Source organism: Staurois parvus, unplaced genomic scaffold (assembly GCF_062004578.1).
Source record: "Staurois parvus isolate SC_StPar_1 unplaced genomic scaffold, SC_StPar_1.0 ptg001238l, whole genome shotgun sequence".
In the NCBI taxonomy this organism is placed as follows: Eukaryota; Metazoa; Chordata; class Amphibia; order Anura; family Ranidae; genus Staurois; species Staurois parvus.
Window position 1 is genome coordinate 243,377 of NW_028319034.1, and position 27,020 is coordinate 270,396.

The 27,020-nt window shown below is 46.4% G+C and overlaps 1 pseudogene; it reads left to right on the forward strand.

The window, feature by feature from the left end:
* The first annotated feature begins 365 nt into the window (after positions 1–365).
* On the forward strand, positions 366–26,598 carry LOC149437962 (asialoglycoprotein receptor 1-like; annotated as a pseudogene).
* Positions 26,599–27,020: the final 422 nt, after the last annotated feature.

Below are 27,020 nucleotides of genomic sequence, written 5' to 3' on the forward strand. Positions count from 1 at the left end.
AGAGCTCATCCCAACCGGAGAGCTCATCCCATCCGGAGAGCTCCTCCCATCCGAAGAGCTCATCCCAACCGGAGAGCTCATCCCATCCAGAGAGTTCATCCCATCCGGAGAGCTCATCCCAACCAGAGTGCTCATCCCAACCAGAGAGCTCATCCCATCTGGAGAGCTCATCCCATCCAGAGAGCTCATCCCAACCGGAGAGCTCATCCCATCCAGAGAGTTCATCCCATCCGGAGAGCTCATCCCATCCGGAGAGCTCCAAACCACTGAGAGGACAACACCAAGATGACAAGGTCAGAGAGTAATGAAATGTCTGTCCTGTAATCTATGGATCTGTCTGTCTATAATGGGGTCTTCTACAGGACATGTCAGTGCGGTATAAGGACATTGAGCCACTTCAGGAAGACCCAACACCCAACAAGAGTCCCTCAGGAAACCATTCAGCTTACCGAGGTACGGATCACTGTACAGAGCAAAGGTGTACATAATACCACAGATACCGAGAATGACACCCGGCATCCAGGACAGGAGAAGTGGGACTGTGCAGAGTCCATACATACAGAATAGGGACAGATACCGAGAATGACACCCGGCATCAGAGACAGGAGAAGTGGGACTGTGCAGAGTCCATACATACAGAATGGGGACAGATACCAAGAATGACACCCGGCATCCAGGACAGGAGAAGTGGGACTGTGCAGAGTCCATACATAAAGAATAGGGACAGATACCAAGAATGACACCCGGCATCCGGGACAGGAGAAGTGGGACTGTGCAGAGTCCATACATACAGAATAGGGACAGATACCGAGAATGACACCCGGCATCCGGGACAGGAGAAGTGGGACTGTGCAGAGTCCATACATACAGAATAAGAGGAGATACCAAGAATGACACCCGGCATCCGGGACAGGAGAAGTGGGACTGTGCAGAGTCCATACATACAGAATAGGGACAGATACCAAGATTGACACCCGGCATCCGGGACAGGAGAAGTGGGACTGTGTAGAGTCCATCCATACATAATAGGGACAGATGCCGAGAATAACACCCGGCATCCGGGACAGGAGAAGTGGGACTGTGCAGAGTCCATACATACAGAATAAGAGGAGATACCGAGAATGACACTAGGCTTAGAGTAATGTCATCCTTTTGCTCCCAGAACGGAATTCAATGTAGTAGACTCATCATGACCAGGTGGATCCCCCAACCATCCTCCGACCTGATTTGCTTTCTGTCAGCACTTTGCACTCTCCTCCTCTTCATCGTCATCATCCTCATCATCATCATGTCATGTGAGTTCACTCTTACTATCCTTCATTCTCTAGAAGATCTCCCTCCACCATCCACACTACATTCTCTGGAAGATCTCCCCCCACTGTCCACACTACATTCTCTGGAAGATCTCCCCCCACTGTCCACACTACATTCTCTGGAAGATCTCCCCCCACTGTCCACACTACATTCTCTGGAAGACCTCCCCCCACTGTCCACACTACATTCTCTGGAAGATCTCCCCCCACTGTCCACACTACATTCTCTGGAAGATCTCCCCCCACCCTCCACACTACATTCTCTGGAAGATCTCCCCCCACTGTCCACACTACATTCTCTGGAAGATCTCCCCCCACCCTCCACACTACATTCTCTGGAAGATCTCCCCCCACTGTCCACACTACATTCTCTGGAAGATCTCCCCCCACTGTCCACACTACATTCTCTGGAAGATCTCCCCCCACTGTCCACACTACATTCTCTGGAAGACCTCCCCCCACTGTCCACACTACATTCTCTGGAAGATCTCCCCCCACTGTCCATACTACATTCTCTGGAAGATCTCCCCCCACTGTCCACACTACATTCTCTGGAAGACCTCCCCCCACCGTCCACACTACATTCTCTGGAAGATCTCCCCCCACTGTCTACACTACATTCTCTGGAAGACCTCCCACCACTGTCCACACTACATTCTCTGGAAGATCTCCCCCCACTGTCCACACTACATTCTCTGGAAGATCTCCCCCACTGTCTACACTACATTCTCTGGAAGATCTCCCACCACTGTCCACACTACATTCTCTGGAAGATCTCCCCCACTGTCCACACTACATTCTCTGGAAGATCTCCCCCCACTGTCAACACTACATTCTCTGGAAGATCTCCCCCCACTGTCCACACTACATTCTCTGGAAGATCTCCCCCCACTGTCAACACTACATTCTCTGGAAGATCTCCCCCACTGTCCACACTACATTCTCTGGAAGATCTCCCACCACTGTCCACACTACATTCTCTGGAAGATCTCCCCCCACTGTCCACACTACATTCTCTGGAAGACCTCCCACCACTATCCACACTACATTCTCTGGAAGATCTCCCCCCACCATCCACACTACATTCTCTGGAAGACCTCCCCCCACCGTCCACACTACATTCTCTGGAAGATCTCCCCTCCACTGTCCACACTACATTCTCTGGAAGATCTCCCCCACTGTCTACACTACATTCTCTGGAAGATCTCCCCTCCACTGTCCACACTACATTCTCTGGAAGATCTCCCCCACTGTCTACACTACATTCTCTGGAAGATCTCCCCCCACCGTCCACACTACATTCTCTGGAAGACCTCCCCCCACTGTCCACACTACATTCTCTGGAAGACCTCCCCCCACGGTCCACACTACATTCTCTGGAAGATCTCCCCCACTGTCCACACTACATTCTCTGGAAGATCTCCCCCACTGTCCACACTACATTCTCTGGAAGATCTCCCCTCCACTGTCCACACTACATTCTCTGGAAGATCTCCCCCCACTGTCCACACTACATTCTCTGGAAGATCTCCCCCCACTGTCCATGCTACATTCTCTGGAAGATCTCCCCCACTGTCCACACTACATTCTCTGGAAGACCTCCCCCCACTGTCCACACTACATTCTCTGGAAGATCTCCCCCCACTGTCCATGCTACATTCTCTGGAAGATCTCCACCACCGTCCACACTACATTCTCTGGAAGACCTCCCCCCACTGTCCACACTACATTCTCTGGAAGATCTCCCCCACTGTCCACACTTCATTCTCTGGAAGACCTCCCCCCACTGTCCACACTACATTCTATGGAAGATCTCCCCCCACTGTCCACACTACATTCTATGGAAGATCTCCCACACTGTCCACACTACATTCTATGGAAGATCTCCCCCCACAGTCCACACTACATTCTATGGAAGATCTCCCCCCACCGTCCACACTACATTCTCTGGAAGATCTCCCCCCACCATCCACACTACATTCTCTGGAAGATCTCCCCTCACCGTCCACACTACATTCTCTGGAAGATCTCCCCCCACTGTCCACACTACATTCTCTGGAAGATCTCCCCCCACCGTCCACACTACATTCTCTGGAAGATCTCCCCCCATCGTCCACACTACATTCGCTGGAAGATCTCCCCCCACTGTCCACACTACATTCTCTGGAAGATCTCCCCCCACCGTCCACACTACATTCTCTGGAAGATCTCCCCCCCACTGTCTACACTACATTCTCTGGAAGATCTCCCCCCCACTGTCTACACTACATTCTCTGGAAGATCTCCCCCCACCGTCCACACTACATTCTCTGGAAGATCTCCCCCCACCGTCCACACTACATCCTCTGGAAGATCTCCCCCCACCGTCCACACTACATTCTCTGGAAGATCTCCCCCCACCGTCCACACTACATTCACTGGAAGATCTCCCCCCACTGTCCACACTACATTCTCTGGAAGATCTCCCCCCACTGTCCACACTACATTCTCTGGAAGATCTCCCCCCACCATCCACACTACATTCTCTGGAAGATCTCCCCCCACTGTCCACACTACATTCTCTGGAAGATCTCCCCCCACTGTTCACACTACATTCTCTGGAAGATCTCCCCCCACTGTCCACACTACATTCTCTGGAAGATCTCCCCCCACTGTCCACACTACATTCTCTGGAAGATCTCCCCCCACTGTCCACACTACATTCTCTGGAAGATCTCCCCACCACTGTCCACACTACATTCTCTGGAAGATCTCCCCCCACTGTCCACACTACATTCTCTGGAAGATCTGGAAGGGGGGGCCAGAGCTGCAGAGGACTGTGATGTGAAGGGGGCAGAGCTGCAGGGGGCTGTGATGTGAAGGGGGCCCAGAGCTGCAGGAGCTGTGATATGAAGGGGCAGAGCTGCAGGGGGCTGTGATATGAAGGGCGACAAAGCTTAGGGGGGCTGTGATGTGAAGGGGGCCAGAGCTGCAGGGCACTGTGATGTTAAGGGGGGCCAGAGCTGCAGGGTGCTGTGATGTGAAGGGGGGGCAGAGCTGCAGGGCGCTGTGATGTGAAGGGGGGGCCAGAGCTGCAGGGCGCTGTGATGTGAAGAGGGGCCAGAGCTGCAGGGGGCTGTTATGTAAAGGGGCAGAGCTGCAGGGGGCTGTGATGTGAAGGGGGGCCAGTGCTGCAGGGCGCTGTGATGTGAAGGGGGGCCAGAGCTGCAGGGGGCTGTGATGTGAAGGGGGGCCAGTGCTGCAGGGCGCTGTGATGTGAAGGGGGGCCAGAGCTGCAGGGGGCTGTGATGTGAAGGGGGGCCAGAGCTGCAGTGGGCTGTGATATGAAGGGACAGAGCTTCAGGGCACTGTGATATGAAGGGACAGAGCTGCAGGGGGCTGTGATGTGAAGGGGGCAAGAGCTGCAGGGGGATGTGATACAAAGGGGGACAAAGCTGAAAGGGGCTGTGATGTAGAGGGGGGCCAGAGCTGCAGGGGAATGTGATGTGCAGGAAGGGGCAGAGCTGCAGGGGGCTGTGATGTGAAGGGGGGGCAGAGCTGCAGGGGGCTGTGATATAAAGGGGGACAAAGCTTAGGGGGGCTGTGATGTGAAGGGGAGCAGAGCTGCAGGGGGCTGTGATATAAAGGGGGACAAAGCTTAGGGGGGCTGTGATATATAGGGGGGCAGAGCTGCAGGGGGCTGTGATGTGAATGGGGGCCAGAGCTGCAGGGGGCTGTGATGTCAAGGGGGGCTCAGAGCTGCAGGGGGCTGTGATATGAAGGGGGGCAGAGCTGCAGGGGGCTGTGATGTGAATGGGGGCCAGAGCTGCAGGGGGCTGTGATGTCAAGGGGGGCTCAGAGCTGCAGGGGGCTGTGATATGAAGGGGGCAGAGCTGCAGGGGGCTGTGATGTCAAGGGGGGCTCAGAGCTGCAGGGGGCTGTGATGTGAAGGGGGGCCAGAGCTGCTGGGGGCTGTGATGTGAAGGGGAGCAGAGCTGCAGGGGGCTGTGATATAAAGGGGGACAAAGCTTAGGGGGACTGTGATGTGAAGGGGAGCAGAGCTGCAGGGGGCTGTGGTATAAAGGGGGACAAAGCTTAGGGGGGCTGTGATGTGGAGGGGGCCAGAGCTGAAGAGGACTTTGCTGTAAAGGGGGCCAAAGCTCCAGGGGACTGTGATGTAAAGAGGTGCCAGAGGTGCAGAGTGCTGTAATGTGAATGGGGGCCGAAGGTGCAGGGGATGTGAAGGGGAGGGGGGGAGCAGGGGGTGTTGAGATGTGAAGGGGGCAGAGGATTCCATTGTGAAGGGGGTACAGAGCACTACAGTGAAGGGGAAACAGATGTGACGGGGAATGTGAGATGCAGGGGGTCTGAGGGAACTGCTGTAAGGAGGGGGGCTGTGATGGGACAGATCTGAGTCATCACACAAACATGCGATTTGGACCTCCACTGGAATTAAGGTTTACTGATCGGACCTCATTGATCTATAATTCAGTTTCCCGCTCTCCAAATTCTCGGAATAGATTTTGATAAATACTCAGCCTGCCTCCTGTCTCTTCACTGATTCTTTCTCTTTCTCCATCCCGTGTTCTTGATGAGCTCATATTCTTGCCTAATATTCCATGGACAGCGTCTTGTCCTCTCTGTCCTCCACCCTCCTTTTTTTTCTCCCCAGACCACAGTCCTGCTTCGTATTTCCCATCCCTCATTCTACCATCACCCCTCCTGTCCACAATCATCAGTTCTTCCTTTTTCTTCTGTTCCCTACACCCTCCATTCATCTCCCGGGCTCAGAGGTCCATGTGAATTGGGAGATTTCTCTGCCTGAAGTTAGCTCCAACTCTTCCATTTCCACCCCACCGTTCTATGATCCCCACAATCTCAGCCTCACCCCATCTTCAGCTCTAGTGAGATGGCTTTGGTGACCATACTACGACCCAAACATTGTGTATAATAATAACCAGAATATTAAAATTCACTCAGAGGCCCAAAAAAACATTAAATTTTTTCATTTTTCAAATTAACCCATTCATTTCCAGAACACATTTGCTATTATATGTAACGGTCCTCCTTCCCCAGGTTTTACGGGATGAAATCTACCAGTGGAGGGACATCTGGGTAGATGAGTGATAATTGGTTGAATCCAGGGTGGAGGCAGTTTTAGGGTCCTCCATTTCACTCATCTGTTGGGTTAAATTCTGGTTCTTTGTCTCTGGCAGGTCAAGGGGTGGATCAGACACAGCAGAACATGGAGGTGAATGTCAGGGCAGGGGCCGAGGAACGGACAGACAGGCCTAACAATGTAAAGCACTGGCTGACGACAACCACCACCCACAGACCGAAGTCCCTCAGGGCGCGGAGTCTAAGTCCCAGGCTGCCCTTCACCAGGGCCCCTGATGGTGGGGATGGACTTGACGCAGCCAGGAACCAGGTCGCGGCCCCCGAGACACCTCAGCTGCGGTAATGGCCGCCGCCAATGGCGTGTAGCTGGTGGAAGAGACAAAAGAGTAGTCAGACAAGCCGGGTCAACAACAACAGGACAAAACAGTACAGGACAGCAGACGAGAATCACAGGTCACGAGCCGGGTTCAGCAACAGAGGGTCAGATCAAAGGAGAATACAAAGAATAGTCAAGTCACAAGCCGAGTCAGATACAGGAGAGTCACGAGAGTCAGAACAGAGTAATAGCAACACAAACACACAAGACACAAGTGCAAAGAGCATGTGCGGGCCACAGGCTTATATGTCATCAGCCACGCCCCTCTGGGGGATGGACCACAGAGACCTGAAGGCATAAAAGGATTCCCACCATGCACAGCAGAATCCAAGATGGACGCCAGCACATGGAGTAACAAAACCTCAGGGAAAAGGTATGACCTTGACATTGAAGCTGAGGAATCTGAGCCTAGGAGGGGACTCCAGAGTAGAGAAACTGTCCCAGGATGGTAATTCGGACCACTGAAGGGTGACACTATGTGATGGGGGTCTGATCTCCTCACCTTATGAATCTTCTCCTCCTCTAGATTCCAGGATGATGGAGAAACCGACAAACATTGAAGCCTTCATAAAGGAGATGAGAGGTGGGGAGGAGCCAGATAGAAGTAAGGGGGGTAGCAACGTATAAGGTGACAAAACATATTAAAAACATAATTCATAAATTCATGGGATGGAGGCATCTGTGAACCGAATTTTATCTGATGATGTAATAGGTGTAGCGCCCTCTAGTGCTAGATAGGATTTTTTGTGAGCTAGAAGCTTGATAGAATCCTCGGATGAGTCAGTCTGGGATTGAGATAGTTCACTTCAGTACAGGCCCTGAGGCTCTACAGGTCAGGGCTTCTGGAGCCCTCCCACCCTTCCAGAAAATTATAGCACTTTCTGGAAGGGGGGCTGAGGAGGGGATGAGGCCAAGATTTGCACGTTGAAGGGAATTTGGCCAATCCCAAGGCAGGAGGCCAGGCATAGTGACCAGGGGCAACCCTTAAATGTGACAGAGCCTGTGGAGCAGGGGAGTCGGGTGGAAGATGGACTGAAACAAGGTGCTGGAGAGTAGAGCCTGGGAGGGGGCCCCAGGGAGGGGAGCCTACCTACAGACTGGTTGCTGAACAGAAGGATACCCACTGTGCCAAGTCTCCTAGGGAGGACAATCCTGTCAGCAGGGAAGGAGCCTTGTATTCATTACAAAGACACCGGGCTAGCTAGCTAAACTTGAGGGGCGCTACATAAGCATTACCTTGAAAAATATATCTTTTTTCTAATTAGTGCACTTTGTGTGCCTAGGCACTCCTGTTCTGTAGACTCATATCTGTGGTGTGAGATCATCCAAGGAACTGCTGCTTCTGACTTCTAGTTCTATCACATTTGAAGTCTGATTTGGTGATGTCATTAATGTGCTGTTCATTGTTCTTGCTGGAGAGGAAGCCGTACCTGAGGACATGTACTGCAAGGATCCTCCTGCTTCTTCTTTGATCATTCTGTGGATCTGTTTCCTCCATAACTCTATAACTACCACACCAGTCATCAGATCATCAGGGCGGCAGCTCTGACATGAGGAAGCAAAAGCCCTACATCTACCAAGATGGCTGCCTCCACACAGTGTAAGGAGCTCCCAGTGCACTCTTGCTCCTTGCAGCTGCAAGCTTCCTTGTTTCCCATAGCCTCCTCTTCTAACTTTCTTGAGTTTCCAGGCAATGCCTCCTTCCTGCTCTTGGCTGGCAGAGGGCCTTCCCTTGGAAGACGTCTTCAATTGCTAGGCAGAGGATCAGCTACCGCTGTTTATGTGATCTATGAGATAGCAGTGTGGGAACTCTGTACAGCCAATGCCCACCACCAGACAGAAGTAACGTTTAACAATGTCTTAGATGTTCTGTATTATTATTTTATCAATTATTTTGGGTGTAAATTTTTGCTGTGTTGGTTTTCAGCGCTGAAAGCTACTGGTGGGATAGATTGGTAATAAATATTTCTGCAATAGGAAAGTGATTGTAACACACTGCGCTGTTACTGTTCGCAGGATGTTGATTAACCACAAGATGGCGGCAGTTTAGCGATGACAGACTTGAGTATAGCAAGGCATTGTGCAAATTGTATGCTGAAGGCAGGACTGTTGTGCTCGGACAGACTGAAAGCAGACTACATTTCACAGAGGAGCTGGTGAAGGGGTGGGAGCCTTATAACCAGAAGTCTGGGAACTTCCGGGAGGGGGGGGACTGTGAGAGAAGGACCTGTGCTTGATGCTGGTGTTGGGCTCGGTGGGCCCAGACGGGATCGGGTTGCAATGGATAGCCAGACGGAAAGATTACAGATAGCTGGCATTGCTGACAAGCAGGAGAAAGCTCTGTTTTCTGAGGGACCAAGAAGACCACGGGGCCCGCCAACCAAGCGACTGGTCTTCACTCCATCCAGATTGCAGACTTGGTGAGAGGGTTCCACAACCCAAACTGTCTTCAGTTACCAGATATCCTGTTCTGTTCTCAGCTAGATCAGTGCAGGACACTGTCTGTCACAGTTTACCACCTGCAACACAGACTTCTTAGCCCCATTGAGTATTGAGGCCTACCGCTTCTGTGGCCCCTCCCTTTACTCTGATCACAGGACTGCTCCTGCAGCACATGTGTCTAGGAAGGCAGCAACCCTGGTAATTCCTCATCTCTAACATATTGTAGCCATAAAAGAGGTTGCCTCATCAAGTCAATTCTCTACCCATTGGAATACAAATTCTACTGGCATCTACTCCCGCTCCTTCCTCATCTGTACTGATCCTTGCCTTCACTCACTACTAAGGGACCCTTTCTCTAGCTTTGTCATCATCAGTCAGGGGAAGATGTTTTCCATTACTGTGTTTCCTTCCTCAACAAATCTTGCTCTCAATCAAAATGGACTTTGATTTTAATGTGCACCAACTAGGGCCCCAACAAGTACGGTAAACAGTTGTAATCTTTTTCTTATTCCGGTGTGATATCTAAGAGTACCTTTACATTTGTATAGTCATCTTTCAGTTACATCCTGCTCCCAGACAACTGAGAATTCAAAAGTGAGTTAGCCCAAATTCTTAAAAATCTACTACAGCTCATTTGTGGGAACGATATCTCAGTGTGGGGATTGGCGTTTAAACTCGGGTCCTGCAGGACATTTTGGGTTTGCTTTAAACGGGCGCTATGTTCGATCATTTGGCTGAGCCAAGGTTTATGCTGGTGTCAGTAGGGGTTTGGCTTCCAAATCAGGCTCAGAACAGACAGGGAACCCAAAAATACTCAGCGACTCTTAAGGGGGTAGGGCTACATGATTATAATTACATTTTTAGTTTGGGGTTGGAGGTAAGGTCCATTTAAGTCCAGGGGTTAAGGGTAAGGTTAGGACTTCACAAGCATGACATTTGTTTTACGGATGTGAAAATTTTGTGGTTGTTAAACTCTTGCACCCAAAACTACCAGGAAAATGTTATTCTTCAGAAAATGAATGTCTCTATCTATGTGCACCATATTATAGAGAGGGGTGAAGGACACGTACACAGCAAACTGAGATGACATCCGTTATATTACAGGTTCTCTTGACAGTGACATTCAGAGGATTCTGGGAGATGTGGTCAGACTGACAGAGATCGGGAAAGATAACAGTAAGTTTATTTCATTCCAGGGGATTTGTAGTTTTTTATGAAGGGTCTTCTGGTGACACCTCTGCTCTCCCTGCGATTGTAGGTCTGTGTCACCACAATTCAATTTGCAGGATGTGGATGCTCAGTCTGTATGGGCTTTGGATGTGTCTTTAGGGTTTGATAATATTTCCAGGTACAGGACCAGTCTGTAGTCTTTTTATAGAGTGAGAGTTTGTCAGGTTAGTTGCCAGAAGTGTTCTGTGGACAGAGTGCTGATAGCTTGTTAAGAGTGTTGGGTTGGACGGGGTAATGAAAGCCTGTTGCTAGTGGTCGGTGTTTGGGGTGCTGATGTGTTGTTGGTAGTGTAGGGTCAATGGGGTACTGATGTGTTGCTGGTAGTGTAGGGTCAATGGGGTGCTGATGTGTTGTTGGTAGTGTAGGGTCAATGCGGTGCTAATGGGTTGCTGGTAGTGTAGGGTCAATGGGGTGCTGATGTGTTGTTGGTAGTGTAGGGTCAATGGGGTGCTGATGTGTTGCTGGTAGTGTAGGGTCAATGGGGTGCTGATGTGTTGCTGGTAGTGTAGGGTCAATGGGGTGCTGATGTGTTGCTGGTAGTGTAGGGTCAATGGGGTGCTGATGTGTTGCTGGTAGTGTAGGGTCAATGGGGTGCTGATGTGTTGCTGGTAGTGTAGGGTCAATGCGGTGCTAATGGGTTGTTGGTAGTGTAGGGTCAATGGGGTGCTGATGTGTTGCTGGTAGTGTAGGGTCAATGGGGTGCTGATGTGTTGCTGGTAGTGTAGGGTCAATGGGGTGCTGATGTCTTGCTGGTAGTATAGGGTCAATGGGGTGCTGATGTGTTGCTGGTAGTGTAGGGTCAATGGGGTGCTGATGTGTTGCTGGTAGTGTAGGGTCAATGGGGTGCTGATGTGTTGCTGGTAGTGTAGGGTCAATGGGGTGCTGATGTGTTGCTGGTAGTGTAGGGTCAATGGGGTGCTGATGTGTTGCTGGTAGTGTAGGGTCAATGCGGTGCTAATGGGTTGTTCGTAGTGTAGGGTCAATGGGGTGCTGATGTGGTGTTGGTAGTGTAGGGTCAATGCGGTGCTAATGGGTTGCTGGTAGTGTAGGGTCAATGCGTTGCTAATGGGTTGCTGGTAGTGTAGGGTCAATGGGGTGCTGATGTGTTGTTGGTAGTGTAGGGTCAATGCGGTGCTAATGGGTTGTTGGTAGTGTAGGGTCAATGGGGTGCTGATGTTTTGCTGGTAGTGTAGGGTCAATGGGGTGCTGATGTGTTGCTGGTAGTGTAGGGTCAATGGGGTGCTGATGTGTTGCTGGTAGTGTAGGGTCAATGGGGTGCTGATGTGTTGCTGGTAGTGTAGGGTCAATGGGGTGCTGATGTGTTGCTGGTAGTGTAGGGTCAATGGGGTGCTGATGTGTTGTTGGTAGTGTAGGGTCAATGGGGTGCTGATGTGTTGCTGGTAGTGTAGGGTCAATGGGGTGCTGATGTGTTGCTGGTAGTGTAGGGTCAATGGGGTGCTGATGTGTTGCTGGTAGTGTAGGGTCAATGGGGTGCTGATGTGTTGTTGGTAGTGTAGGGTCAATGGGGTGCTGATGTGTTGCTGGTAGTGTAGGGTCAATGGGGTGCTGATGTGTTGTTGGTAGTGTTGGGTGGATGACTCACTTATGTGTTGTTATTAGTTTTGGGTAAACAGAGTGTTGATGTTTGTTGGTAGTGTTCAATGGATGGGTTACTGATGGGTTGTTGTGAGTGTTGGGTTTATTGATGGGTTGTTGTGAGTGTTGGGTTTATTGATGGGTTGTTGTGAGTGTTGGGTTTATTGATGGGTTGTTGTGAGTGTTGGGTTTATTGATGGGTTGTTGTGAGTGTTGTGTGAGTGGGCTGTCTTATAGGTTGTTGAGAGTGTTAAATAAATGGGGTGCTTATGGGTTGTTGGGAGTATTGGGTGGATGGGGTGCTTATGGGTTGTTGGGAGTATTGGGTGGATGGGGTGCGTATGGGTTGATTGATTGTTAGGTGGACAGAGAACTGATGAGTTGTTGTGCGTGTTGGATGAATGAGGTGTTGATGGGTTGCTGAAAGTGCCGGGTAGACATGATGCAATAGGTTGTTGGGAGTGTGGACAGAGTGTTGATAGGTTGTGTGCTGATGGATTGTTAGGAGTTGATGGGTAGTTGGAAGTGCTGAATGGATATGGCTCTGATGTATTGGGGGGACTGTTGGTACAAGGGAGTATTTGAGAGTGTTGGGTTAATGGGGTGCAGATCGGTTGTTTGGAGTGGTGGATAAACGGGGTGCAGAGGGATTTTTGGCTGGACTGAGTACCGATAAGATGTTTGGAGTGTAGGGTGGACAGAGTGCTACCCCTGAAGGAGCCACTTAATATTTAGGGTTCTCTGTTCTGCGCCTCAACTCCAAAAACAACATGGGAATCAGCAAATTCAGCAATAAACAGTGCAAAGTAAACCTGCAATGTAGCCAGAAATACTACAACTGGATTAGAGTGCACTCTAAGGGATTGGCTGGGGTATGGTGCAGCGTCTCCAAAGTGGTACCTCTTCAACTAAGTGAAAGGGGCAAAGGTCTCTGGGTAGCAACTGTTAGGGGCAATCTTTAGTCCTGACTGTTCAGTCAGCTAACAATTTATCGAATATATAGCAATCTTCTGAAAAAACTGCAAAATTTTGCACCTGGACCAATGAATATACAAAAGGAATGTAGAACAAAAAGTAATCAATTCTGAAAATGAATCGGTTCAACATAACAAATATGACAAAAGGAAATTCCTCAATGAACGATTGCATCTGAAATAAAACAAAACTTTCCAGGGGGAACATGTCTTGTCTCTAGTGTAGCAATAAGTAATGGCTGCAAGGCCCTCTCATCAGACCCATTGACACGGCAGCAGTGGTCTCTCTGATAAAGGGCCCGCTCACTCTGAGGTGCCCATGACGACTCCAGTAAGTAGCACAGCAAAGTCTGTATCCTGGCAGTGGCTCCATCCCGCCACACTCAGGTCATGGCTCTGAACTGTCCAGCTTCTCCACACACACAGCATTGGGCTGTGACACAATCTCCCTCTGTCTTGGCATGGTACCCCACAGCACGGTCCTCTCACTCTCTCTGCTTGGACCGCACTGAACTCTCCTCAACTCTCCCCCCAAAGTTCTGCTCTCTCTTCTGATTATGTAGTAGGGCTAGCTGGAGGCTGTAGTTCAGAGCCCCATAGCTTGCTATAGGCAGTGCTTTCCCCAGGACTACATGTTTCATCATACCCCTGTTGTCTCTTATGCTGGTTGCCGGGAGGGAGGGGAAACAGGCAATGATTGGGAAATAAACACAGATACACCTCCTGTCCCTCTGCGGAAGAAGTGATGGAGGGGCAAGCTGGAAAGGAGGGTTCAAATGAGCTGGGAAAGCAGGGGACGAGCACCCAGCTACAGGTGGGTGGAGTGATGTTAAGTTTTTGGAAGTGTTAACTGGATGGGGGGCTGATGGCTTGTTTGGATTGTTGAATGGATTGGGTGTTGATGGTTTGTGAGGATTTTTTAGTGGACAGGTTACTGATGGGTTCTTAATGGTGTTGTGTGAACTGGGTGTTGATGGGTTGTTGGGAATGTTGGGTGGACAGGTTACTGATGGGTTCTTGATGGTGTTGTGTGAACTGGGTGTTGATGGGTTGTTGGGAATGTTGGGTGGACAGGTTACTGATGGGTTCTTGATGGTGTTGTGTGTGAACTGGGTGTTGATGGGTTGTTGGGAATGTTGGGTGGACAGGTTACTGATGGGTTCTTGATGGTGTTGTGTGAACTGGGTGTTGATGGGTTGTTGGGAATGTTGGGTGGACAGGTTACTGATGGGTTCTTGATGGTGTTGTGTGTGAACTGGGTGTTGATGGGTTGTTGGGAGTGTTGGGTGGACAGGTTACTGATGGGTTCTTGATGGTGTTGTGTGAACTGGGTGTTGATGGGTTGTTGGGAGTGTTGGGTGGACAGGTTACTGATGGGTTCTTGATGGTGTTGTGTGAACTGGGTGTTGATGGGTTGTTGGCAGTGTTGGGTGGACAGGTTTCTGATGGGTTCTTGATGGTGTTGTGTGAACTGGGTGTTGATGGGTTGTTGGGAGTGTTGGGTGGACAGGTTACTGATGGGTTCTTGATGGTGTTGTGTGAACTGGGTGTTGATGGGTTGTTGGGAATGTTGGGTGGACAGGTTACTGATGGGTTCTTGATGGTGTTGGGTGAACCGTGTGTTGATGGGTTGTTGGGTGAAAGGGGTGTTGATGGGTTTCTGGTAACATTGGTTGCAGGGAATTCTGTTGGATTGTTGGAAGTATTGGGTGTAAGGGGTGCTGATAGCTAGTTGCAGAGAGTATTAGGTGGGTTGGTTACTGATGAGTTGTTGTGAGTTTTGGGTGGATGGGGTACTGATGGTTTGTTGGGATTGATGCATGGACAGATGAGGTGCCAATATGTTGCTAGCAGAGTTTGGTGGAAGAGGTTCTGTAGGAATTAGAGATAATTTGCAGCCCTAAACACTTGTGGAGATTGTTTGATGGTCTTGGAGAAGTTACAGAACACAAGAGGTAGTATTCCTGTCAGGTTGGGGTCCAATTTGGATCAGTCTAGGTAGGTGACAATGTCAGACGTGCTGAGATATGTGCTGCTGTCAGTTCCATTACCAAATAACTACACCATTATCTCTCTCTTTCCCTAAGGCTCTACTGGCCCATTGTGTGAGGTGGGTTGGAAACACTATGGCTTCAGCTGCTACTAATTTTCTCCCCGTGAGCAGTCATGGGGGGGTGCGAAGAAAGACTGCGAGACAAGGAAGGCTCATTTGGTGGTCATTAATGGTGAGGAAGAAAATGTGAGAATTCCAAAAGCCCCATATGACCTGCATGTATCTGCTCCCTACAACTGACTCTTGGGTGTGCCATGGTGGGAGGACTTCCTGTAGATTTGGGAAAGGGGTAGGGTCTAATTTTCATAGGCTGATCCCCAGGGGTACATACCATTTCAAGTAATGGGTCTCCTAGGAAGGAATATGTCAGCTATACTGTAGAAGTAGACCTAACCACTGTGTCATTATCTATTTTTTTACTTTTTAAGAATTTTCTACTTGATCTGTCACAATTATCATCCACATGGAACGGTCTCACAGATGGAAATGGGAGGACGGGACTTATTATGATACTACTCCAAAGTAAGACCCTGACCCATCCCCCACCAGTTATTAGATTCCTTCTTTTTTTTTTTATTAACTTTTTATTTCGTTATTATACACACAACATTAAAACATGTTCCATCTTCCAAAGTATACTTTTCTCCCTTTTTTTTATATAAATACCTTCTATAACCCACAACCTCCCTCCCCCCACCCATCCCCTCCCACCCCACCTACATCATCTCAACCTTTTCTCTGTCTGTATCCATTTCTCCATATCTTGTTATTCCGTCTAATATCGCCATGACTTCTTAGGCTGCCTCCTTTGCTTTAATTAGTTCCACATAAGTTTCTGAGGTTTTAAATTTCATCCAAACGCTCCATATTCTTTTAAACATTCCCACCTTATCCTCTTCTATACATCTCAGTTCCTCCATTGTGACAATACTTTCCACTCTATCGATCCAGTCCACCATCCTTGGAACGTCTGCCACTAGCCAGAAGTTTGGTATCAGACCCTTTGCTGCACGGATTAAATGATACAATACTGTATTCCTATATACTTCCAAGTTGGGCTCAAAACCATAGAATAAGCATTTCCATGGATCTCCCTGGATATTTATCCCGCATATGATGAGCTATTTCCCTCCAATAGACCTGTATCCTTGGGCAACTCCACCAAATGTGCTCCATATTGCCCTTTTCTCCACATCCTCTCCAGCACCATGGGGGGGGGCATTCCCTTTGCTGCTTGTGGGCAACACTTGGTGTTATGTACCATCTTGCTAAACATTTATAGTTCATCTCTACTGTCCGCATGTTTGTTGCCTTATGTGTTAGATTGAAAATACATTTCCTTTGCTGGGGGTTAATTTCTATTCCTAATTCCTTTTCCCATTTGCCTACATACCCAGAGGGCTCTACATTTATTTATTTATTTCAGGTACTTATATAGCGCTGTCAGTTTACACAGCACTTTACATATATATTGTACATTCACATCACTCCCTAACCCTCAAGGGGTGTACAATCTAAGGGCCCTAACCCTCAAGGGGTGTACAATCTAAGGTCCCCAACCCTCAAGGGGCGTACAATCTAAGGTCCCTAACCCTCAAGGGGTGTACAATCTAAGGTCCCCAACCCTCAAGGGGTGTACAATCTAAGGGCCCTAACCCTCAAGGGGCGTACAATCTGAGGTCCCTAACCCTCAAGGGGTGTACAATCTAAGGTCCCTAACCCTCAAGGGGCGTACAATCTAAGGGCCCTAACCCTCAAGGGGCGTACAATCTAAGGTCCCTAACCCTCAAGGGGCGTACAATCTAAGGTCCCCAACCCTCAAGGGGTGTACAATCTAAGGGCCCTAACCCTCAAGGGGCGTACAGTCTAAGGTCCCTAACCCTCAAGGGGCGTACAATCTAAGGGCCCTAACCCTCAAGGGGCGTACAATCTAAGGGCCCTAACCCTCAAGGGGCATACAATCTAAGGTCCCTAACCCTCAAGGGGCGTACAATCTAAGGGCCCTAACCCTCAAGGGGCGTACAATCTAAGGGCCCTAACCCTCAAGGGGTGTACAATCTAAGGTCCCTAACCCTCAAGGGGCGTACAATCTAAGGGCCCTAAACCCTCAAGGGGCGTACAATCTAAGGGCCCTAACCCTCAAGGGACATACAATCTAAGGGCCCTAACCCTCAAGGGGCGTACAATCTAAGGGCCCTAAACCCTCAAGGGGCGTACAATCTAAGGGCCCTAACCCTCAAGGGGCGTACAATCTAAGGTCACTCACATTCATACATACACATACTAGGGACCAATTTAGACAGGAGCCAATTAACCTACCAGCTTGTCTTTGGAGTGTGGGAGCAAACTGGAGTACCCGGAGGAAACCCACGCAGGCACAGTGAGAACATGCAAACTCCAGGTAGGAGGTGCCATGGCTGGGATTTGAACCAACGACCCCAGTACTGCCAGGCAGAAGTGCTAACCATTTAGCCACTGTGCTACATCCTCTAGATCCATAAGGATCTTATATATCTTTGAAGTGATATGTTTTGGACTTCCTCAGCATTCATAAATTTTTCAAATGGGTTCATTTCCTCTACCTCCCTCAACGGTTGTGGTAGACTTGCAACAAAATGTAATAACTGGTTATACCTCCATTCGTCAAATCTAACAAACAAATCCTTATTCTTTTTTAACTTTTGAAACTTTTTTTGATATATACTTTTTATCGATGTCGTTAATTTTATTCCAAGGTATCCTATTTAATTTTTCCTCCAGGAAAAAGGGAACACTTTTTGTAGTCTTTTCTTTTCTATGACTAATATTGATGTTTAGGATTTCCGATTTTACCAGATTTATCTTCAAATTTGATCCTCCTCCATCTTGTTTTAGTTCTTTCATTAAGTTGAGCCATGTTATCCTAGGAAAAAATATATATAATGGCGCCTATGGAAAAAGGAAAAAAATGATATATATAAATCACTTATTATGATATACCAGCTGCAAAAATCCACCATAAATAAATAAAGTGTAACAAATACCACAAAAAAATATTTGCGCTAGTAAATATAAAAATATATCCGTGAATCAAAAAAATATATAAATAATGCTTAAATAAGAAATGTTCAAATAAATAGTCCACACTTTGAAATATGTGACACAAAAAAAAAACGTGCATAAAAAATGTATAAATGTGACAATTAGAGATGAGCGAATTTTTCAAAAATTCAATTCGGCTGATTCGGCGAATTTCAGGAAGAAATTCGATTCGATGCGAATTAATTCGCTACGAAGTTAACTTATAAAAAGGGTTTCTAGGCTTCAGAGAGCCTTTAAATTAGTGCAGAACACTGTACCTTTAATTTAAATGCCCTTGGAGATGAGGGATGAGAAGGAGAAGGATGAGAAGAAGGAGAAGGACGAGAAGAAGGAGAAGGAGAAGGACGAGAAGAAGGAGAAGGAGAAGGATGAGAAGAAGGAGAAGGAGAAGGATGAGAAGAAGGAGAAGGATGAGAAGAAGGATGAGAAGAAGGAGAAGGATGAGAAGGATGAGAAGGATGAGAAGAAGGAGAAGGATGAGGAGAAGGATGAGAAGAAGAATGAGAAGAAGGATGAGAAGAAGGAGAAGGATGAGAAGAAGGATGAGAAGAAGAAGGATGAGAAGAAGGAGAAGGATGAGAAGAAGGATGAGAAGAAGAAGGATGAGAAGAAGGAGAAGGAGAAGGATGAGAAGAAGGAGAAGGATGAGAAGAAGGATGAGAAGGAGAAGGATGAGAAGAAGGACAGTTCTGTGACAGTTTCTGTCTATTTCTGACAGTTCTGGGACATTCACTCCATACAGCGGTTGAAACATTGTATCTATTTGTTTCCATAAATGACATTCTGCAGATACACTTAGAGGAGCTCTGCAGATAGACTTTTTGCCGGCTTGGAATTCTTATTTTCATCCTACTTCTTCTTCTTCTTCTTCTTCATCCTCATCCTCATCCTCTTCTTCTGAGGATGAGGATGAGGATGAAGAAGAAGAAGAAGAAGAAGTAGGATGAAAATAAGAATTCCAAACCGGCAAAAAGTGTATGTGCAGAGCTCCTCTATTTCTGACAGTTCTCTGACAGCTTCTTCACATGTACAGCGGTTGAAACATCTGTATCCTAAATGGAAACTAATAGATACAATGTTTCAACCGCTGTACATGTGAAGGAACTGTCAGAGAACTGTCAGAAATAGCGGAGCTCTCTGCAGGGACACTTTTGCCGGCTGATCGGGAAAAATCCGATTCGCGCACCCGAAGTAGGCAAATATTCGGATTCGCCGCGAATCGAATTTTTCCTGAAATTCGTATCGAATTCCGGTTCGCCTGGTTCGATTCGCTCATCTCTAGTGACAATACCACCACCAAAAAATGCTGAAAACTCACCAGAGCTATAAAAGTAAACCATGTATTGCTCTGGGAGCGGTAGTAGTAATAGAGTGATAGGTCATTCATAGATGTATCTTCAGAGAATGATGTTCTGCAGAACCCAGATCCACATAGACCAATTTCAGATGGAGCAAATGCTTTCAAATCAAATATCACCAAGGAAATCCACTTCTCCAAAAAAGTCACCCTTAATCGTATCCAAGAAGGGAAATGCCAGACACTCGAAAGAAACAGAAGAACTTCATGGTGCAGTATTATTAAAAAACAGCTTCCTTTATTAGGTACTCATTGCACTTAACTCAAAAGGTGTCCCAGCCGACACCGGCGTCAGCAGCATACAGCAATCACAGAGAACGGACCCAGCTACTCAGCACATGCGCAGTAGCTCGTGGGAAAACGTAATGACGTCACATCGATCAAGCTCCGCCCTACGCGTTTCGTCATCGACGTCCTCACGGAGCGGAGTGGATGTGAGACGTCGCAACTTCATTAAATATGCACTGCACAGGGAACGATCAGCTGGCATCAATGGGGAATCAAGTAGACAAGCCGCCCCAATGATGACAGATGTCCGCAAATGATACACAAATATATATATAATCTATTAAACATCAAAAAAGTAAAGAAAAGAAAAAATATATATAAGGGAAAAAATTTATAATTAAATATCCAAATAAATATAAATATATAATTAAAGGGCCAAACACCCTCTAAAACCATATCTCAAAATCTCATCAGAATAATTTAAAGGGACAGTATACATTAAAATAAAGGGGAACTCTAATAATACGACAAAAATATATAAAATTGAAATTAAATCACAAAGATGTCACAATTAACAATCAAATATACAAAATTAAAAATTTGTGAGAAAACAATTTAAATCGATATCAACATTTAACCCATAAGGCTGCAAAGAATTTAACTCATAAATCCAAAACGTCTCTTTTTTGGATATTTCATTAACCAAATCCGAGCCCCTCCAATGGGGTTTCACCATCTCAATCCCATAAAAGGTAAGTAGGCTCGGATCACAATTATGTACTAATTTAAAGTGTTTTGATACACTAATGTTTATCGAATCCTTTTTTTATATTTCTTAAATGTTCACCTATTCTTGTTTTTAAACATCTTCCAGTTCTCCCAATATATCTAAAATGACACGGACACTCCAAAGCATAAATCACATGTGTGGAATTACATGTAATCAAAGAGTTAATATTATATTCTTTCTTAGAGAATGAAGAACAAAATGACTTCCTTTTTTTATTATTAATATCCTTTACAGTCTTACATACTTTCACTTCCTACAAGGAAAAAATCCCTTTAGATTTGGAAACAGATCGATCTTTTTCGGGGGTTGGATAACATTATGGGCCAATCTCGTCCTTAAAGACCTATTTTTTCTGTAAATAAATTTCGGTGTCTTAGGTAAAAGTTTATTCAATATATCATCTTTTAATAAAATAGGCCAATTGTTTTTAAAAATTCGTTCAATGTTCTTCTATTGCATATTATAGTTAGTGATAAAATTATTTTCAAATCCCAAATAAGTCTTTCTATTTCTAAGAAGCATCTCCCTATCTCTATTATTTATCGAATTTCTTTCCTTGACCAAAAAACTCCTCTCATACCCTTTCTCTATAAATCTCTCAATTAACAACTCAGTTTGATCAAGAAAATCTTTATTATCGCTACAATTTCTCTTTATTCTGGTAAATTGACCTCTTGGGGTACTATATAGCCAATTAGGATGATGAGGTGGGTGCACTGCTGGGCACAGGTGGGTGCACTGCTGGGCACAGGTGGGCGGAGCTAGTGGGCGCACTGCTGGGCACAGGTGGGCGGAACTTGCGGGTGGCACTGCTGGGCACCGATCATCAGGGCACTGATCATCAGTGGCCCTGATGATCGGTGCCGATCCCCGCTGTGACAACTGCCGGTTCTCGGCAGTACTTTCCTCACGATCTGACAGCGTGAGGAAAGTGCAGCCGAGAACCGGCACTTGCATTTCCCTGTGATCAGCGTGTCATTGGACACCGCTGATCATGTGGTAAAAGGCCGGTATGATCGGCCTTTTACCACATCTCGTGATCAGCTGTGTCCGTAGGACACAGCGATCACGGAGATCGCCGGGTGCGCGCCCCCTGGGGCGCGCAGGAGAGCGCGTTCTGGGGGGACGTCATATGATGTGCAGCCGTCATTCGGCTATCTGCGGTCGGCAACTAGTTAAACATAAATCACTTCTAAAAAGAACACAGAGGAAATTTGTTGTTGAATTACTAGAGTTGGCGATGAACAATAATTTCTTCTGGTATAATAATACCTTTTTTCAGCAATGTAAGGGTGTTGCTATGGGGGCTAAGTATGCTCCCAGTGTGGCAAATTTAGTAATGGATAAATGGGAGGAAGAAAGTATTTTCAATAAATGGCCAGAGATGGCGCTATACAAGAGGTATATAGATGACATTATAATGATATGGGATGGATCCAAGGAGAAGCTTGATTCTTTTATGGAATATATTAATATGAACAGATATGGATTGAGATTCACTGTTACTAGTGACTATCAGCAAATACACTTCTTGGATCTGATCCTATATAAAGATAATGGTCAAATTTTTACTAAAACTTATTTCAAAGTGGATATAAATAGCTACATCCCTACATCTAGTGGACATCATCCTAATTGGCTATATAGTACCCCAAGAGGTCAATTTACCAGAATAAAGAGAAATTGTAGCAATAATAAAGATTTTTTTGATCAAACTGAGTTGCTAATTGAGAGATTTATAGAGAAAGGGTATGAGAGGAGTTTTTTGGTCAAGGAAAGAAATTCGATAAATAATAGAGATAGGGAGATGCTTCTTAGAAATAGAAAGACTTATTTGGGATTTGAAAATAATGTACCTTTTATCACTAACTATAATATGCAATAGAAGAACATTGAACGAATTTTTAAAAAACAATTGGCCTATTTTATTAAAAGATGATATATTGAATAAACTTTTACCTAAGACACCGAAATTTATTTACAGAAAAAATAGGTCTTTAAGGACGAGATTGGCCCATAATGTTATCGAACCCCCGAAAAAGATCGACCTGTTTCCAAATCTAAAGGGATTTTTTCCGTGTAGGAAGTGTAAAGTATGTAAGACTGTAAAGGACATTAATAATAAAAAAAGGAAGTCATTTTGTTCTTCATTCTCTAAGAAAGAATATAATATTAACTCTTTGATTACATGTAATTCCACACATGTGATTTATGCTTTGGAGTGTCCGTGTCATTTTAGATATATTGGGAGAACTGGGAGATGTTTAAAAACAAGAATAGGTGAACATATAAGAAATATAAAAAAAGGATTCGATAAACATAGTGTATCAAAACACTTTAAATTAGTACATAATTGTGATCCGAGCCTACTTACCTTTTATGGGATTGAGATGGTGAAACCCCATTGGAGGGGCTCGGATTTGGGTAATGAAATATCCAAAAAAGAGACGTTTTGGATTTATGAGTTAAATTCTTTGCAGCCTTATGGGTTAAATGTTGATATCGATTTAAATTGTTTTCTCACAAATTTTTAATTTTGTATATTTGATTGTTAATTGTGACATCTTTGTGATTTAATTTCAATTTTAATTTTATATATTTTTGTATGTTTTTGTCGTATTATTAGAGTTCCCCTTTATTTTAATGTATACTGGCCCTTTAAATTATTCTGATGAGATTTTGAGATATGGTTTTAGAGGGTGTTTGGCCCTTTAATTATATATTTATATTTATTTGGATATTTAATTATAAATTTTTTCCCTTATATATATTTTTTCTTTTCTTTACTTTTTTGATGTTTAATAGATTATATATATTTGTGTATCATTTGCGGACATCTGTCATCATTGGGGCGGCTTGTCTACTTGATTCCCCATTGATGCCAGCTGATCGTTCCCTGTGCAGTGCATATTTAATGAAGTTGCGACGTCTCACATCCACTCCGCTCCGTGAGGACGTCGATGATGAAACGCGTAGGGCGGAGCTTGATCGATGTGACGTCATTACGTTTTCCCACAAGCTACTGCGCATGTGCTGAGTAGCTGGGTCCGTTCTCTGTGATTGCTGTATGCTGTTGACGCCGGTGTCGGCTGGGACACCTTTTGAGTTAAGTGCAATGAGTACCTAATAAAGGAAGCTGTTTTTTAATAATACTGCACCATGAAGTTCTTCTGTTTCTTTCGAGTGTCTGGCATTTCCCTTTTTGGATACGATTAAGGGGGCTTTTTTGGAGAAGTGGATTTCCTTGATGATATTTGATTTGAAAGCATTTGCTCCATCTGAAATTGGTGTATGTGGATCTGGGTTCTGCAGAACATCATTCTCTGAAGATACATCTATGAATGACTCTATTACTACTACCGCTCCCAGAGCAATACATGTTTTACTTTTATAGCTCTGGTGAGTTTATTCAGCATTTTCTGGTGGTGGTATTGTCACATTTATACATTTTTTGTGCACGTTTTTTTTTGTGTCACATATTTCAAAGTGTGGACTATTTATTTGAACATTTCTTATTTAAATGTTATCCTAGGGTTAGCCACATAGAACAACATGTGATCTGCATAAGCAGTGACTTTGTGTTCCCTGTCTCCCATTTTTATCCCCCTTATATCACTGCTTTTCCTAACCCTCTCCAATAATGGTTCTAATGACAACACAAAAAGCATGGGGGAGAGGGGGCATCCCTGCCTGGTTCCATTATTCATTTAAAAAAATTGAGAGAAGGTTCCATTTAACTTTACCGCCGCTGATGGGTTGCTATATAATCCTTTTATCCAATTCAACATTTTAGGTCCCATCCCCAACCTTTCTAACGTATTAAACATAAACCCCCAATTGTTCCTATTGAATGCCTTTTCCGTATCGATCGACAGTAAGATCGCAGATGTTTTTTATTAGATTCCGTCTGACTTTGCTCTATTATTATTATTATACAGTATTTATAAAGCGCCGATAGTTCGCTCAGCGCTGTACATTACAAAGGGGGACAGAACATGTGACAGAACAATAACAATACAATGCAATACACGAGGGGATCGAGGGCCCTGATCTTTCGAGCTTACAATCTAGGAGGGAGGGGATGGTGGCACAGGAGGAGATAGCTGTGGGGGATGGAGTGGTAGGAAGAGTGGAGGAGGTCGGCAAGTTAGCAGGGGGTGGGGTAGGCTTCCCTGAAGAGATGGGTTTTCAGGGTGCGCCTAAAGGAGAGGAGAGTAGGTGATAATCTGATGGGTTGGGGCAGGGAGTTCCAGAGGATGGGTGACACCCTGGAGAACTCCTGGAGGTGGGCATGGGAGGAGGAGACCAGAGAACTAGAGAGAAGGAGGTCTTGTGAGGAGCGGAGTGCGCATGCTGGGCGGTACTTGGATATTAGGTCAGTGATGTAGTTCGGGGCAGTATGGTGGACAGCTTTGTACGTCAGTGTTAGGATTTTGAATTTGATCCGTTGCGCAATCGGAAGCCAGTGGAGGGATTGGCAGAGGGGGGGTGGCGGATACTGAGTGGAGGCCGGTGGAGGGATTGGCAGAGGGGGGTGGAGGACACTGAATGGAGGCCAGTGGAGGGATTGGCAGAGGGGGGTGGAGGCCAGTGGAGGGATTGGCAGAGGGGGGTGGAGGACACTGGGTAGAGGCCAGTGGAGGGATTGGCAGAGAGGGGTGGAGGACACTGGGTAGAGGCCAGTGGAGGGATTGGCAGAGAGGGGTGGAGGACACTGAGTGGAGGCCAGTGGACGGATTGGCAGAGGGGGTGGAGGACACTGAGTGGAGGCCAGTGGAGGGATTGGCAGAGGGGGGTGGAGGACACTGAGTGGGGGCCAGTGGAGGGATTGGCAGAGGGGGGTGGAGGACACTGAGTGGAGGCCAGTGGAGGGATTGGCAGAGGTGGGTGGCGGAAACGGAGCGGTTGGAAAGGTGAATGAGTCTGGCAGCCGTATTCAGGATGGACTGAAGCGGGGATAGCCAGCGGCGAGGCAGGCCAGTGAGGAGGGAGTTGCAGTAGTCGAGTCGTGATATGATGAGGGAGTGGATGAGCTGTTTAGTGGTTTCTGGAGTTAGGAACGTGCGGATTTTGGTGATGTTGCGGAGGCGGAGTCTGCATGTTGCGGGGGCGGAGTCTGCATGTTGCGGAGGTGGAGTCTGCATGTTGCGGGGGCGGAGTCTGCATGTTGCGGGGGCGGAGTCTGCATGTTGCGGAGGTGGAGTCTGCATGAGTTTGTTAAAGATTGGACTTGGGGCTGGAAGGATAGGTTGGAGTCCAGAATGACACCAAGTACACTGGCCTGCGGGGTGGGTTTGATGGTGGCGTTGTTGGATGTGATGGAGAAGTCAATGGGGGGTGGTGTCTGGGCTGGGGGAAGACAAGAAACTCGGTTTTGGAGAGGTTCCGTAAACAGAATGCTCTTGTTGTTTGCTACCTATGCTTGTCTAACTTTTGGGGTGTCGGTTTTGGTAGTGCCCTTTAAGCTAATAAGCCCTTTAGGACTTATTCTCTATGTTGATCTTGTCATCGGTTCTGGCCCAGTCACTATTTTCCTTGATTCCTGCAGTTTCTGGCACCCTCTGTCAGCCTGATGATTGGTTCGGTCATGGTCTCAGAGGAGGAGAAGATTGCTCTCACCTGAAAAGCCCAGGTGGCTGGTACGATGCTCCTTGTTCCCAGGGCTTACCGTACATCTGTGAGAAGAAAATGCCCTGACCTGCGGAACAGGAGAACCCCTGATATTTTCATCCCCTAATCACTTCTTCTCGGCTTCACTACAGTTATTAGAACTTCCTAATAAAATATCAAAATGATCCTGCAGGACACAATGGGACCTATAGATCCTGAAGAGCTCCTCAAGCATGTCCAATCACAATACAGTAATGTGGAGAGGGATTCTTGTCATATGTGATGTTCAGCAGAAGTAAATCAGTTTCACCTTCTAGATATCAGAGAGTGGATATGAGCTCCTCGGGGGCGGGGATTTTTCTTAGTTTACCTTTCCTCCATTATTAGTATGAAAATGTGTTCTGTGTATAAAATCAGTATTAATAAATTCATGTAGATAATGGATTACTAACCTGTCAGTCTCTGTGAAGAGCTGCATATCCTTTATATATACAGTATCTATACTGTGTGTGTGTATATATATATATATATATATATATATCTTTACATACAATTTATTAAGGCCTTACCTCATGTGAAAAGGAACCTTTCCACTTACCCAAGAGAGAAAAAAACTGTTACGTGCAATAAATACAGTACAATATGGTGAAGCTTTGCAGAGCCGTTTTTGGATTTTTGGGCACATGTTAAAAAAATAATTTTAAGACTGAAAATGAGTCAAAAACCACCAAAGAGTATATATTTTCTGAAAGCAGAGACCCTGGAGAATAAAATGGCAATAGTTCCAATTTCGTATGTAACACATTAATAGAGCAATGACATTCTGTATTGTATGATATGGAGGGATGGAGAGCCTCAGCTATTGGGGATGGA